The sequence below is a fragment of the Elephantulus edwardii genome, unplaced genomic scaffold, assembly GCF_000299155.1.
Source record: "Elephantulus edwardii isolate Elephantulus edwardi_28Jun2011 unplaced genomic scaffold, EleEdw1.0 scaffold00235, whole genome shotgun sequence".
Classification (NCBI taxonomy): Eukaryota; Metazoa; Chordata; class Mammalia; order Macroscelidea; family Macroscelididae; genus Elephantulus; species Elephantulus edwardii.
Window position 1 is genome coordinate 4,037,897 of NW_006399985.1, and position 5,116 is coordinate 4,043,012.

Sequence of the window (5,116 nt, forward strand, 5' to 3'; positions counted from 1 at the left end):
CAATCTCTTCACCATCCATCCTGATGCTGCCAATTGGCCCAGTGGTGAGAATCTTTGTCCTCTTGACATTGAGCCTCAATCCATACTGAAGGCTGAATACGCAAGCCAAATTTACTGGAGATTATCCAAAAACAACTAGAATAGTACATCAACAGAGAACTGCTAGAAACACAGCTGAGTTTAGAGGAGAGTGACTGACAACAGAGAGTCAGGACAGAATTTGAATATTGCACTAAAATACTGAGAAGCCGAGACAAAGGGAAGAAATGAGGGAGTTAAAGACTTGAACAAAATATTTTAAAAAGCAACTTGAGAAGATAAAGCAAAGTATTATAATAAAATGTGTTTAGAGCTGAAGTCAGAAAATCAAAAAGGAATAGAAGAATTCACTCAGCATTTCTCAAGCTGAAGGAATTAAAGAATAAATTTGTTTGTGCTTTTGGGAAAGCTATACCTAAAGCAAGAAGCTATTGTCTGAATAGATCAAAGAAACGATTGCTGTTGTTATGTACCATTGAGTCACCTGTGACTCATAGTGATCCTATGTACAACAGCTCTGAAACCTGATCTATCCTGCGCCAATTTATTTTCTCTGACACACCTATCCCACTGACTCCAGTCACTGAATCAATCCTTTTTATCGAGGGTCTTCCTTTCTTGTGCTGTCACTCCACCTTCCCAAGCATAATGTCCCTGTCCAAGGACAGGTTGTTGTTGTTGTTGTTATTGTTGTAGTTGTTATTTGCTGTCATGTCACCTGCTACCCATAGTGACCCTATGTACAGCAGCTCTGAACCCTGCCCTGTCCTGAGCCAGTCTCCCTAATTCACACACCACCACCATTGCCTCAGCCACGGTATAAATCCATCTCATCTGAGGACTTCCTTTCCTGCCCTCTCCCTCCAGCCTTCAAACATGGCTCTAAGGACCGAGCTCTCCTGACCACTTGGCCAAAGTATCTGAGACAGAGCTTCAAAATCGTAGCCTCCTAGGAGAAACTTGGTTTCACCTTCTCTAAGACAGACCTATTTGTTTTCTTGTCAGTCCATGGTATATTCAAGACTTTTCTCCAGCACCACAATTTGAAAGTATCTTCTGCCATCCTTAATCATTATCCAGATCTCTGATGCATAGCAAATAATTGTGAAGACAATAGCCTTGATTAGGCACACCTCAGTCTCTAGACTGACATTGTTGCTATTCAGTATTCTTGAGATTCCCCAACAGCAGATTTTCCCAATGCACTTCATCTTTTGATTTCCTGACTGCTGGTGCTAAGAGTGTTGATTGTAGAGCTAAGCAAGCAGTAATTGTTGACAACCTTAATTTCTTTTCCATCTATCATGTGGCTGCCAACGGATTCAATGCTGAGAATCTTTGTCTTTTACATAGTTCAAAAATCAAGAAAGGAAATGTGTTAGGGATGTATTCTTTTTCTATATATTTTCAATGTATATGCTGAACAGATTATTTGAGAGGTTAGATTTTTTGTTTGCTTTTGTTTTATTTACGTTTATTATTAATTTCAGTAAAAATTTACAGAGACTTTGGATTTCCACTCATTCATTGTTGCACTTTTCTCCCCTCCCAACCCTCCTCCCAGTACACTACCCTCTTGGAAAAGTAAAACAAAAATTCTTTCATTGTTTTACAAAACTTCCCCCAGGTCCATTCCACAATGTAGCCTGCACTCTAGACTCCTCTCATGACAGAAATACCTAATCACATAGCCCTTTTAAACAGTTTTCTCCCTCATCTGTTTCAGTACAGTATACATTATTGAATCCATCTTTCTCAGTCTCTCCCCGACCCCAAGGTCATTCCTGTTTTACAACAGTGGTACCATGCAGTATTTGTCCTTTTGTGACTGAGATACTTCACTCAGCATAATGTCCTCCAGAGTCACCCATTTTTAATAGTATTGCATGAGTTCCTTGTTTTTCAATGCTGCATAGTATTCCATTGTGTGAATATACCACAGCTTCTCTATCCATTCGTTAGTTAATGGGCACTTAGGTTGTTTCCAACTCCTTGCTGTTGTGAACAGAGCCACAATAGACATGCATGTGCGTGTATCTGCTTGGATGTCAGTTATGGTCTCTTTGGGCTATATTCCCAGTAGTGGAATTGCTAGGTCAAATTGTATCTCTATTTGCAACTTTTTGAGAAAGCACCATACTGCCTTCCACAGTGGTTGTATCATTTTACACTCCCACCAACAGTGAATAAGGGTTCCAGTTTCTCCACAACCTTGCCAGCATTTGTTGTTTGCTGTTCTGATAATTTTTTATATTCTTACTGGTGTGCGATGATATTTCATAGTTGTTTTAATTTGTATCTTTCTTAGAGTTAGGGATTTTGAACATGTCTTCATGTGTTTGTTAGCCATCTGAGTGTCTTCTTCAGTGAAGTGTCTGTTCATATCCTGTGCCCATTTTTCTATTGGATTATTTACCTTCATCTTGTTGTGGTATTCAAGTAAATTCTACATATAAGTCCCTTATCTGACAAGTCATTGCCAAATATTTTTTCCCTGACTGTGGCCTCCCTTTTTACCCTGTTGGAGAAGTTTCTGGATGTGTGAAAAGTTAGATTTTTTGAAAGAGAATGTGATGTCAAGATTGGAGAAAATTCATCAGCAGCCTGCATTATACAGGTGACACAACTTTGTTCACTGAAACGTAGGAGGACCTGAAGTGTTTGCTACAGACCATCTAGGACTGTAGCCTTCCATGTATGGATTGCATCTCCACATTAAGAAAGCAAAAATCCTTACTGCTGGAGACCAACAGGCAACATCATGAGAGATGGAGAGAAGATTGAAGTTGTTAACAATTTCATCTTACTCAGATCCACAATCAGCACCCTTAGCACTAGCAGTCAGGAATTCAAAAGATAAGCTACACTGGGAAGATCTCATCTCAAGGACTTCTCTAAAGTTCTCTAAAGAAAAAAACTATGTCTGTCTAAAGACTAGGGTGTGCCTTATCCAGTCCATGATTTTCTCAATTGCTTACTTTGCATGTGAAAGCTGGATAAATGAATAAAAATGACAGAAGAAAAAAGTAATGCCTTTGTGTTGTGGTGCTGGAGAAGAGTATTCATTATATCATGGATTACCAAGAGACAGATAGAAAAAATAACTAGTTTGGGAGGCTCGGGAGTAGCAAGCCTCAGCAAGGAACAGTGAGCCTTGGCGGGGAGCAATGAGCTGTGGTGCATCCAATCCACCTGGAGCAAGCAGAACAGTGGGAGTTTGAGTGAGGTGCTGATGGGGAGGGGGTCACAGTTCATTGCTAGACCACATGGGACTCCTTCACCTTAAGCAGGAAGGAGTGGGATAGCTGGAGTTCAACTGGAGTAGCAAACCCAGTTCTCCAGGGGAAAACCAAAGATTCCTGGTTTTCTGTTCAGATCCACATGCACCTCCACCCCCACATGCATCTGCATGTGCACCCACTTTACATGCATCTGCGCACACACCTGCCAAACCTTCTTCTGCAGCAGTGATGTCAGATCAAGAACCGGCTATCAACTCAGGCACAAAACACTAATACACAATGTCACAGAAGAAGCAGGCTATTCTACACCCTACACAAGCTCAAAGCAAGCTATCACCCCCATAAAGTGACGCAGTGTCAATGTATTTCCTGAAGTCAGAAAGTCTGATGGAACTTTCTGACACAGAATTGAAAAGAACAATGATTGAATATTTTCAATGGATGAAAAACAAACCTGAGGAATTACAACAAACGCAGTATTAGCTTAAAAAAAAAACCTATCCAAGACAATGCAATAAAATAAAGGAGGTATTAGAAGCTCGGGGAAAACAAGAAACTGTGATCTGAGGTTCAAAGTTTCAGATGCCATCAATATGATGGAGGGACACATGAACAAAGTTGAAGTAATGGAACACAGAACCAATGAAATAGAAGATATCATTGTCACCACTGATCTGCTAGAACAAAAAGCAGAATCAGAAAGGAAGGAAAAAGAAGAAAATCTAAGGTTAATGTGGAACACCATTAAGAGAAATAACATGTGTCTCATCAGAATCCCAGAACAAAAGAAGCAAGTAAAGGCACCAAAAAGAAATCGTGGAAGAATTATTAGAAGAAAACTTCCCAGGTATAATGAAGAACGAGTGACTATGTATTTAGAAAGCTGAGCAAACACCATATAGAACAGATCACAAAAGAAAAACACCAAGGCATGTCATAGTCAAATTTGCCAGAACCAAAGATAAGGAGAGAATTCTGAAAGCAGCAAGAGAGAAACAAAGAGTAACCTATAAAGGAGAGCAGATAAGATTAAGTTAGAATTTCTCAACAGAAAACATGTGATCAAGAAGACAGGACAGGATGTATATAAAAAACTAAAAGCACACAACTGTCAACCAAGAATTCTGTACCCAGGAAAACTGTCTATCAAGTATAAAGGAGAGTTCAAGATATTCCCAGAACAGAACCAAAGAGAGTTTGTAAAAACAAGACAAACATTGCAGGAAACACTAAGAGACATCCTTCTTACAGGGCTGCTACAGAAAGCAGGATGGTCCAAATTAACTACCAACAACATAAAAAAAAACTCAACAAAATGATAGCAATAAAACCTTGCCTCTCAATAATCATACTGAATGTGAGTGGTTTAAATGCACCACTGAAGAGAAAAAGAGTTGTTGTTGCTGTGTGCCGTCAAGTCACTTGCGACTCACAGTGACCCTATGTACAACAGCCCTAAACTCTGTTCTGTCCTGTGCCAATCTCACTGTCTCTGACACACTCATCCCAATTACCCCAGTCACAAAATCAATCCATCTCCTAGAGGGCCTTCCCCTTCTGCGCCTGCCCTACACCCTCCCAAGCATGATGTCCTTCTCCAAGGACTCCTTACAACATGACCAAAGTATGTCAGACTCCTCAGAATCCTTGCCTCCAAGGAGCAGCCCAGTTTAACACTCTCCAAGATGAATCTGTTTTCTTAGCAGTTGATGGTACCCTCAATACTCTTCTCCAACACCAAAGCTCAAAGGCATCAATTCTCCTTCTATCCTCCCTAGTCATTGTCCAACTCTCTGATGCATAACATGTAATTGTAAAGATCATAGCCTGTATCA